Source organism: Bos grunniens, chromosome 3 (assembly GCF_055505025.1).
Source record: "Bos grunniens cultivar Pamir isolate PY7600 chromosome 3, Bosgru_T2T1.0, whole genome shotgun sequence".
In the NCBI taxonomy this organism is placed as follows: Eukaryota; Metazoa; Chordata; class Mammalia; order Artiodactyla; family Bovidae; genus Bos; species Bos grunniens.
The window spans coordinates 118,057,043-118,069,578 of record NC_141167.1 but is presented as its reverse complement, the minus strand read 5'-3'; positions in this window follow the sequence as shown (position 1 = coordinate 118,069,578).

The following is a 12,536-nucleotide window of genomic DNA, read 5'->3' as shown; positions in this document are numbered from 1 at the left end:
GAGGAGAAGGTTTCCACAGGAACAGAGTATATGGAACAGTACAGTTGCCACCCTGAGGCCTCCGTGACCCCAGATGCTCCCCTCCCAGAGTTTACAAGCCCGCAAGGAGAATGTCTCCACTCGTCCCTGGTTGTTCTCAGCTTTGGTTCTCCAGGCAGTTTTCATGGGACAGTTCTGTAGTGCTTGGGATGGCAAGGCGTTTGCATCAATGCCTCCCAGTCAGTGCAAAACAGCAGTATCAGCCTTGGTTATCATGACAACAGAAATGCCCCACTCATTTCCAAGTGCTTCCTGGAGTCAGAAGCACTAGTTGAATATTATACTCCTGAGAGCAAGGGTAGCACCTGATGTTAGAGGCTGAACTCTGTGAGTTTGGAGCATGGTGTCTCCCCTGGCCTTGCACAGACAGAAACCGAACCACAGAACTGAAGCATGGCAATCCATAGCCCACTGGCTGGATCAGCAACAGTTAGCATAAGGAAGGGTGGAACAGGGATCATGGATGCCACTGTCTGAAACGGAGTCCAGGCCTCCACTGCTTTTTCCTCTAGAGAGATTTAGGGGCATTGTGAAAATCATCTATTTTTTCTGATAACTTATTGATAGGAAGACCATAGTTCCTGGTTGACCAGGGGATCCTAGTTTATTCCTGTTTTCTTGGCATCAGTATCAATAACTTCTTCTTTCCCTCTAAAATATGTCCTGATTTCTGTAATAAAATATATGTTCCTCATAATACAGAGAAGTCAGGGTAATTCCCTACACCATGTTCCGAGAAGCTGAGAGACGGCAGCCTCTATACAACCTAGAAGGACTTCTTTTGATTATAACGTGTATTTGGCCATTGTTACGGGCTGAATTGGGCTTCCTAGGTGGCCCCAGTGGTAAAGAACCCACCTGCCAGTGCAGGAGATGCAAGAGATGTAGGTTCGATCTTTGAGTTGGGAAGATCCCCTGGAGGAGGACAGGGCAACCCACTCCAGTGTTCTTGCCTGGAGAATCCCATGGACAGGGGATCCTGGTGGGCTCCAGTCCATGGGGCTGCAAAGAGTCAAATGTGACTGAAGTGACTTAGCACACATGCACACATGGGCTCAATTGTGTGTCCCTCAAATTTGTATACTGAAGTCTTAACACCCAGTACCTCAGAATGTAACCCATTTGGAGACAGGATCTTTGGTAAGTGAGTTACTTAAAGTAAGTTAAAATTAGGTCATATGAGTGGGACCTAATCCAATATGACTGGTATCCTTAAAAAAAGAAAAGATCAGGAACATAGCAATCTGAGAGAGAAGACCTCATGAAGACAGAAGGAGAAGATGGCTGTCTACAAGCCAAACAGGAGGTCCTTATAAGCAACCAACTCTGCCAACAGCTTAATCTCTAACTTCTAGCCTCCAGATCTGAGAAAATATATTTCTGTGGTTAAGTTATCCAGCCTGTGGCACTTTCTTATGGCAGCCCTCATAAGCTAATAGAGTCATCCTCTGGGATGCATAAACAAAGCAGTATTGACCACCAGGAAATAAAGTAATAATGTTCTTGGGACAATGGGGGCCTGGGCCTGATTTACCCAACAGCTTCACTTGGTTTGTAGGACCAAAGGCCTGAGTAAGAAAAATCACTCTCTAGGGCCCACATCTAGATAATGGAACCTAGTCAGTCTGAAGTAGCCATGAGGAGTTAGTGGTCCAGTCTGTGGGAATCATGGACCTTTACAAAGCCCTGGAAACAAGGCTTGAGGTCCTTCTCAGCTTCCCCCACTAACGACTGATGCCCTCTTCCAGTGGGGCACTTTAAATTTCCTGACCAGAGTTGTTCTTGTTGGTTGTATTTGCCACCAAGAAACAAGACTTTAGTGGCACCTCCTGGCCTTTGGAATTCCATGGTGACCACCATAAAGCACACACACCAGAGAGCAGGGGGTAGAAATGACTTTGTCTTATACCCTTATTACTCTGGAGGCTGGGTTACAGGCGTGAGTAGCATTCCCCTGTGTGACTCATGGGGCCAGTAACCTTTAATTGGGTCACATCCATTCATTATGGGCTGGATTTGGAGCCAACTCAATAGACTTGCATTTATATCAGGGCTCTGCCAGTGCCAGTTTTACCATCTTAGGCAAAAATACAGAATCCTTTTATGATTTGGGAATATAAGAATATCTGCCAATGAGTGTTATTATAAGAATTAGGTGGGATGATATTTGTGAATTTTTCAATATGCTCTCCACCTAAAGAAGCAGAGCTGATGCCAGTAGTAACATTTCCGGACCAAGTCTAGCTTCAATGGAGCCAGCTGCCTTTCTGACCCAAAGAGGTAGACGTTATTAAAATACATTTTTTAGTGGAACTCACAAACCATGCTCAAAGTCATGTACAAGCAACTGGTGATCTGTTTCCCACAACCTGTATTTCCTCCTTGTTCGTAGGCCTTTCTGAGTGAGATCTGTGGTTTCTTTGCTTGGAGCACCTACATTCTGAACTTTTCTTGCTGCTGCTGTTGTTCAGTTGTTGAGTCATGTCCAACTTTTTGCAATCCTATGGACTACAGCATGTCAGGCTTCCCTGTCTTTAACTATCTCCTGGAGTTTGCTCAAAGTCATGTCCATTGAGTTGGTGATGCTATCCAACCATCTCATATTCTGTCATCCCCTTCTCCTCTTGCCTTCAATCTTTCCCAGCATCAGCCTTTTCTCATGAGTCGGCTCTTCTAATAAGTGACCTAAGTATTGATGTTTCAGCTTCAGCATCAGTCCTTCCAATGAATATTCAGGGTTGATTTCCTTTAGGATGGACTGGTTGGATCTCGTTGCAGTCCAGAGGACTCTCAGGAGTCTCCTCTGACACCATAGTTCAAAAGTATCAATTCTTCAGCGCTCAACCTTTTTTATAGTCCAACTCACATCCATACATGACCACTGGAAAAACCATAGCTTTAACTGTACAGACCTTTGTTAGCAAAGTGATATCTCTGCATTTTAATAGTTTAGGTTTGTCACAGCTTTTCTTCCAAACAGCAATCATCTTTTAATTTCATGGTTGCAGTTGCTGTCTGCAGTGATGGTATACAGACATATATATATATATATATGACTAACATACAGGTATATATAAATGAGAAAAATTATATATGTATAAGAAGAAATTCTTTTATATATGTATTGTGTATTTGTACACAAACATATATTTATGTAGATATATATATGTATATGCAAAAGAGTAATTGCTGAATCAAGAGATATGAACATTTTTGAGGTTGCTGATACACACTGTTGCTGTGCACACTATGACCTTACAGATAGGTCCTATAGTACCCTGAGGTTGTATAGGGTAGATATTTCACTGGATAGGAATGAGCACTTTCATTAAAAGAAATATGTGCTAATTTATAGACAAAATAATATCATTTTAATTTCTACATCTTTAAAAATAAACTAATGGTGAGACTGAACATTTCTCATGCTAATTCACTAGCATCATTTTGTCTTCTTATGAATTGTTGGTTTCCATATTATTATTTTTTAGGGTTCTATTGTTCTTTTTTAACCAATTGGTGTGTACTTGTAAATAGAGTTGCTAGACCTTTGTTTGATACCATTTTATGCAGATGAGGAAATGTGCCTAAGGTTACATAGCTAGTGGCTCAAACCAAATTCAAACTGAGGTTTCTCTGACTCCAGAGCTTATTCTCTTCCAATTACACTGTCCTTTCCAGCGCACCAGGGAAATGGTGAATTAAGACAATGTCTGTGTAGGGTCTGAGGCAACTCAGAGCCAGGACCTACATAAACGTGGAGCTTAATTACTGCCATGCAGGTCTTGGAAATGTCTCATAAATAATTTCTTATTTAACCTCAAAATACTTCTATTAAACAAAAATCAAGTATAATTATGATATTGACATTTTACAGATGAAGCTGCTAGGGTAAAGTGATATCCATGTGCATTAGGGCAAGCGGAGGTCAAATTCAGTCTTAGACTCAATACTATTATTTTATGATAATACATAACACTCCATTTATCTGTCACCATGAGAAGGAAGGAGCAGGTCACTTCAGTTAATTTCCCATTATATAAAAATGACTCCTTAGATACCAATTTTAAAGAATCTTTTATAAAAGTTTCACCAAAAAATATGACTGACTGCACACATTTGTTTTTTCTTCCTCTTGAGAAGCCATTAAAATGATAGTAAATAAAATGTTCAAAGGTATAAAACACAACAGTGAAGAAAACATCATGGATGAGACATTTAAATAAATTCCTGAGAAAGAGAGAGAGAAAGATTGGATTTGAGAGAGACTGAGAGAGTAGACAGCTGAGACAGGATATAAGAGTCTCAATGAAGCGATGCTACTTAGAGTGTGATCAGCTGCAACAGCATCACTCCCAGATTTGTTAGGAATTCATGGGCTCCGGTGCCAGAGCTGCTGATTCTGACTCCATGGGTGGGGCTGGGGATATGTATTTAATAGGCTCAGGTCATTCTTGTATATGGTCAAGTTTGAGAAGCATCCATCTAGAGAATGCCTGGGTGATACATATGAGGAAGCTGTTCTTTGCCTTCCTTGTTCCAGAGGGGCTTGACATTTCTAAGCCCCAGATGCAAGGGAGATAGAGGTAAGTGTCCTCCTTTCATTTGGGGGGCCCAGGGCAACAGGACACCCAGAGTCTTCTAGCCCCCAGCTTGCCCTCCTTCTCTCTGTTCTGCACTACCCAGGGCCTCCCAGACTCCTGTGTAGTCAGCCCAGTTGGCATATCATAGCTCCACCCACACCTCCACAGATGGCTCCCTTTGGCTACTGTTCAAGGCTTAGGGGAGCAGTCCATACAGTGCCTGAAAGAGGACTTAGGGGTCAACTGGGCAGAGAATTCTGGGGTCCCAGTCACTTAGAGCTCATCTTAGTTCAGAAAGGAATCTGTGTGCGTTGGATAGTTTCTCTCATAGTCTCTCAAACTCCTTGCCCAGTGGGGAGAGCTGGGGCTGGAGGAAGGACCTTGCAGGAGCTTCTATAGCACAGGGACCAGAGCAGAGGCTTCCAGCACATGGCTGGAAGAGTGAACAGGAAAGTAACATGGGTTTATAAATAGAGAAATTAATTGAAAGCACATACACAGAATCCATGGCATTCCTTAACCCCTTTATTTTCCCTGACTTCCAGACAATTCTCTAAATTGAGAAATTGGATGTCCTTTAGAGAAAAGATTTCTGCATTTTTCTCCCAGGGATCTTCCTAAAAGATAGTCACACTTCTAGCCTAATCATCCTGGGCCATGACCTGACAGATGAATGCCCTGACTAGAGGTACAAAACCCTAGTCAGCTCTTGGTTGTCACATTTAAGATATAGACACAAGTAAGGATCAGTGGACAGTGGAGGATTGCCAGCATCATGAAAGAGAAGAAGACAAGGTAGAATAAAATAAGCCCATAAAAAAAATAACAAGAAAATCTAAGAGAGCATAAAGGAAACTCTAACTAGAATTCTCTGCATTAATAAGAATAGTTAGCATTCATAGCGTAAGATATTATTGTACAAGAATGGAAAATTCAAAGCAGTAAATAGCTATTTGATCAGTACTCTGGTTGCCAAAGTGGCATCACATTTAGCCATACAATAACCATTCAACTCTCTTCCTCTTTTCTGACAAAATTCTGATTGTGTTCTCCAAACGCCTTGTTTCACAGGAGACTTGGTCACTCCCTGGCACCAGGAGTGAATCTTGGGTAGGATAATAGTGGTAATCCTGCTTTGTCATGTAATTGGCTTAAGAATGAGTATGTGAGAGGATATTGGCCAATGAGGTTTGAAGAAAGTCTGTATTGCTGGTTCTGGGAAAGATTTTTCTTTTGTAAAAAAGGATGCAATACAGAGGTTTCCTTTTCCTTCCTCCCATCTAGTTGTGTGAGGATGTGATGCTTGGAGTTGCTACAGCTATCTTATCACTGCTGCTGCTGCTAAGTCGCTTCAGTTGTGTGACTCTGTGCGACCCCATCGACGGCAGCCCACCAGGCTCCCCTGCCCCAGGGATTCTCCAGGCAAGAGTACTGGAGTGGGTTGCCATTGCCTTCTCCATCTTAGCACTAAAAGTCTGTAAGTCCAGCGACAAGGATGGCACCATGAAACTGCCAGAGCCCCTATGCCATTAAGCATCTGAGTTTATTAATCTATTGGGCCACCAACCTCTGGACTTTTTCCTATAGGAGATCATCTATCTCCTTTTTGTTTAAACCATTTTGAGTTGAGCCATCACTTACTGGTAGTCTAATTGAAATATTAAAATAAAAATATTCAATAGAACTTGTAGAATATAACACCAAGAAAACCTCCAAAAATAATTTTTTAAAAAGTAGTGGAATATATGCATTAAAAGATCAGACTTAGAGGATCACTCCAGGAAGGGATTCTAGAAAGAGTAGAGAAAATGGAGAAGGGTCAATTACCAAAGAAATAGCACAATGGAAATTTCTCAGAGTGATGGTTGGTAAGTTTCCAGTTGGAAGGCCTTCCCTATTATCAATTTGAATAAATGAAAAAGATCAAAACGTTGACACATTATACTGTAGAATTTCAGAACAGCAAGGATAAAAACTTGTTTCCAGAGAGGGAAAAATAGGTCATGAGAAGACCACTTATATCGACAATACTGTATGCTAAAAGTCAGTGGGACAATTCCTGTAAAATACTAATGAAAAAATATTTCTGATAAAGTATTCTACACTCAACCAAACTGACCTTCATAGGAAAGTAGAATAAATATATTTTTAAACATACACTGAAAAAGAAGATATGTGGAAATTTATATTATTATTTGGCAAATACCCATTTTTTTCTCCCCCTCTATTTTAGAGGATTATACTTCCTTATCCCTTTGAGGATTGGCTATGGGATGTTCTTCATCCAGGGTATGCAAGTCTATGTGACATATAGCATATTGATCAGAAGTTTTAAGTGTGATTCTGAGGTTAACTTAGGCCTCTTATGTTCTATCCTCTTTCATAAAAAAATCAAGCCTGAGGCAGTGCTGACTTTTAAATCTGGGTCCCAGAATGGGACCAAAACTTGAACCTATCTCACAACTTGGAAGCAAGACAAATGGTGTTGAGTTGTTTCAATGGAAAAGGAAGTCTAGATATGATAGAGAGCTTGCATAAAAGAATAGCACACCCCCCAAAGACCATAAGAATATGTCCCTTCTATCCTGATCCAGACCCTCGGATCCTTTCTCATACATCTTCCCTCAGATTTCTGATCATATAATTGAGAAATCTTATAGTTTGTTTTCTGGGTTATCTCCTACCATTTATACCTTGAAATGACTCCTAGGGGACTGGATAGAATTGAATCTGGCCATAGCCACCAGAGTAATGAGTGGACGTAGGGATAGGATTTGAGAAGGATCAGCATTTTCCCGCAACACAGATGTCATCACATTTCTTCAGGGAGGAGAAGGCTAGTTTCTGATAGAGAAGAAAGGCATGCAGCTAGTAATAAACAAATCCCGGCAGAATATGATGATTAAGTGTCTTTAGTTTCATTTGAATTTACTCATATATCCTCATTCCAAATTTTGATGTTTGAATTCTCCCTAATTAGCTTGCTGAATTTAACATAAGAGATTATTCAAGCTTTTAAATTCTATTTGTATTGTAATTCAGTCACATCCACAAGATTAAATATTGGGTTGGCATTCAGATATCTCAATCTGAAGTTAGAAGGGATAAGCCACTTTTATTGTTCTACATAAAGCAAAGGAATTTTGTGGTCACTTACCTGGACCTTGACCTGGAAATTTAGAGCTCTGAGGTCCTCATCTTCTTTTCCATGCTCTACAGCATACTTAAGTACATCCAACCAACCATTTATATATATATATAATCCAACCAACCAAAGTAGAAACCTTTGTTTCTACTAAAATGTTTTATGGAGCAAGTTATTTGCTTACTCAAAGCTGTGCTTTCTGTAGGCACTTGACTCTAGGTGACCACAGTGATGACTTAAATAGCTGTTTTGCTACTGTATGCCATGGACAACCAGTGTCCCATTTACCACTAGTAGAAATGGGATCATTAATGCCTTTTAATATAGTCCAATCAGAGATTCCCACCCTTTTAGATTCTGTTCATCAGGAACCATATCTGGAGCAAATAACTGTGTCAGTCAAGGTTTAGTTAGGGAAGCAGAATGATTCTGACTGTAACAGGATATGGCATTTATCATAGAAACTATACCTTACACAGTTGTGAAAGAAGTTTAAGTGGAGATGTGAGATGAGATGTTAGAAGATCAAGGAAAAGAGGTACTGGCATGGGTAAAGAGGTCAGGATTTGGGAGGGAATCTAAGAAACCAAGCCGAAGTAGGAAACTTAGAGGTGGGCCATTGGGAGACTACTGCTTGTGAACCACCTCTTTGTGCCTGTTGCTAGGTAATGGGAGGGGGCCTGCGTTATTGCTGGTCAGCTGGTCAGAAGACCTGGATGTGGAGGGAGACGAGTGAAGACAAGCTGGGACTTGCTGGGCACCTCTGTTTCTTTTTGTCAATATGTTAAACTGAAAAGAACTTTGAAGAGGAAGGGCTACTCCTTCCCTTGCAGCTCCCCTGATTCAAGCAAATTCTTCTAACAATTCCAGCCAAGGATCACACAGAGGGGACCCTGGGAAATCTAGCTTCTGGTCTATTCAAGCTGCAACAGAACAATCCCTCACACATAACTTGGACATCATGTATTTTCTCATCCCTCAATTATTTCTAAGATCAATAAAGGTGATTATCAAACCCACTGATACAGCTCTTAATAATGAATTTTTATGTCTAAATAAAAACTTCTGGATCACCCTCAGGTGAATATTAAAAGTTAATGATATACACATATCATACTGTCTATACAGAAGAAATTCAAACTTAATTTCCTAAGACAGACATATGACAATCAGAACATAATTGAAGGTATAGGTATAGATGCATATAAATGTAGGTATATTTACATATTGGAGAAGGAAATGGCAACCCACTCCAGTATTCTTACCTGGGAAATCTCATGGACAGAGGAATCTGATGTACATAGGATTGCAAAACTGTCGGACATGCTGCTGCTGCTGCTGCTGCTACTGCTGCTTCTAAGTCACGTCAGTCGTGTCCGACTCTGTGTGACCGAAAAGATGGCAGCCCACCAGACTCCCCTGTCCCTGGGATTCTCCAGGCAAGAACACTGGAGTGGGTTGCCATTTCCTTTTCCAATGCATGAAAGTGAAAAGTGAAAGTGAAGTCACTCAGGACTTAGGAACTAAACAATGTATATACATATATATTTATTGGATGGTGGATTACATGCAATTTACTTCCTGCTGATTTTTTTCCAGTTATATTATTTTGAACATATATTATTTTGTAAGCAGAAGTTTCATAAGTTAGAACCAAATTAATAAATTCTTTCTGTTGCCTGTATTTGGGATTAAATACTAAATGGCACATATGAATAGGATAAATATTAAATTTAATCTTTCATAACCTATGATCTGGAACTTCTAGCATTCTAGATACTACCAGCTGAGTTCTCAGCTTTGAATTCTATGAGTGGACCAATGACTCCTTTTCTGTATTTCTTCCTCTTCCATCACTTTTGATGGTGCTACCAAGAAAACAGACTTTCAAAGTTGCAACCCTTCCTACCCGCACTCCATATTCCCCTTCACATAAGTGAAAACATTAACCTTCTCATTTAATGAAAATCATGGCCCCAAGGCTTTGGCGCTGGACAGAGACATGGACTGCCTTAGGAAGAGGTAGGTTGGAATTGGCTGCCTCTGCCTGGGTCTGTGCACTTGAAATCTCCACACATCAGAGCAAAGTGCCTGGCCTCATGAAATGTTATTTGAATTTGGCTACTGGGAAAGAAGGGTAAAAATCTAACAACTGTATCTTAGTTTCGTCTTTGGGTTGGAGAGTGGGGATATGGGTTTCCATGACCCTCAGGGAACAAAGAAGCTGGGTTGGCATTTAATTTCATCATAGGAATCATCCACTATGACCATCCAGGGGCCGATGCCCGCCAGTCTCTGCCCTCTGACTATATTTAGTCCATTATGAATATGGAAAAATATTGAAAATGATTCACATCGACATCCCTCTGTCTAGCCTAATAACATCAAAGTCATTAACAACGAACGGAAGCTCACCCTGACAGTGTGATCCTCCTCTGCCTGTCTTGCACACTGGACACAGGAAACTAGCCTGCATGCCTTGCCTCTCCCTGACCACCTTCCTGCTCCTAAGAGGGGAAAAAAATAGATGCCAAGGAAAGAAAAGGTCTCTGTTGGCTCTGTGTGCTATTGAAATGTGAGCCAGCTGGAGTCAGGCCCTCGTCATGGGAAAGAGGGGAGGGTGAAATGGGCGTTGATCGAGAGACCTCCTCTGTCCCTCTCTGTACCTTGCCCTGCTCCCTACGAATCCCAACTGAGCAGCTGATGCTCTACAATCCCAACTGTCATTCTCCCATCTGGCAACCTTAATGTCTTCATTATGATGAGTTCTGCTCAGGTTTTTCCTATAGAGGGCTTTTCCATGTATTACCTCACATGTTACTCCACTACGACATGAGTCCATCGTCCTTTGCCTTTAGAGAATTTATCAGAGTTTATTCATTTAAATATGAATGTGTTTTCTGCACAGCCTACAAGCTCTGTGAGGGCAGGGACTTTATTTTGCCCACCATTTTCTAGGCCTGGAGCCTATAAAACTGATGAGTGTCTAGGGGTTTTAATGGACTCTGTGGGAGAGGGAGAGGGTGGGGAGATCTGGGAGAATGGCATTGAAACATGTACAATATCATGTATGAAACGAGTCGCTAGTCCAGGTTCGATGCATGATACTGGATGCTTGGGGCCGGTGCACTGGGACGACCCAGAGGGAGGGTATGGGGAGGGAGGAGGGTTCAGGATGGGGAACACAGGTATACCTGTGGTGGATTCATTTCGATATTTGGCAAAACTAATAAAATAAAATAAAAAAAATAAATAGTTAAATAAGTGAATAAAAGGATGGGAGAAAGAAGGAAGCGGGAAGGGAGAGAGGGCAAGTGAGAAGAGAGAGGGCGAGGCAGAAAGAGAGAAAGAAGTTGAGAGATAAAATAGAATGAAATAATTGACTTTATTTTATAGTAGGAGAACTAGAGATATGAACTGGTGAGCCATTTGTTCAGGTCTCTTTGCAAAACAAAGGAAAAGTGTGTATGAGTTACTGCATTTTTCACATTCGGTCTTTGGGTTTCCCACCCAACCCTCACCATGAAGACATTTGCTCCCCTAAAATTAACATTGATTATGTTGTGGGCTCACCGTGCCCACCCACTCTTGCTCTGCCTTTCTCTGGTCTGTGACAGGTCGTGATAGGCAAGTAAACCCTGGACAGCTGTGTGGTCCAGGTAGAGTACCACACAGTGACAGAAAGACCTGAAACCGCTTCTTGTACTGTTTTTGGTGTGGGCTTGGGGTGGTGAGCAATTTCTCTAACCTTTATCATTATCTTCACCATCAAATTGTCCAGCCTAATTCTTCTAACCCAAGGCTAACATTAATCTCCTCTTCTCAGTTGCATTGCTTGGCATGTGACACCGAGAAACCCATAGTGCAGCTTCATCTACTTGTGTTCAGTTTCCTGTCTTTTCACATGTCTCTTCCTATATCACATCCAACATCTGTGCTCTCCAGGAAGAGTCTGCTCCCGAGCCCCTCTTGGCAGGGACTGAGTAGAATCTCCACCTTTTCCAGCATCAAAGTATCTTCCTAAACCAAGAGAAACGGCTCATGGAGAAGTGAGATCAATTAGTCCAAGACCTACTTGCAGCCTTTTGAGAGCATAGGCAGAGGATTCCCTCCTACAGCCAAAGAAAGATTTGGAGGAAAACTCATGCAATTTCCTTCTTCTCTGCTTCCAGTGAGGACCTGAGAATTTCCCAGCTCTTTGAAGTTGAAGAGAAAAGGAACTTATTGATGTCTTCATTCTACTTCACAAAGGGGAGTGAAGAAGAATCAACATTGTAAATATCATTGATAAGCGTTTGTTCAAAGTTGACCAGTTGGATTATTAAACAAATGTGTGTGAAAGATTGGATAAAGGTATGGATTTTCTTTAGGAACCAGCATGTGATCTGCAAGACAAATCATGTCAAACCCTTCTCCTGAGAAACTACAATGTATTGGAAGATTGGGCACATGTCACAGATAGGATATACATCCTTCAATCACTTGCATTGCGATTGGAAGTTTGGATGGAACAGCTAATATGATGAATTATGGAAATGAGATTGAAAATAATCTCAGTAAGTTCTTTTTTTTTAACTTTTTAAGAAAGACTTTATTTTTATAAATGTAAGTTTTAGTTGAAAGCAAAAATTTGAGTGTAAAATAGAGTTCTCATATACTCCCTGCCCGCACACATGTACAATCTCCCCCACTATCAACATCTCATGTCATAATGGTACAATAGTTATAATCAGTGAACCTGTATTGACTTAGTATCAGTGATGTTTACTTAA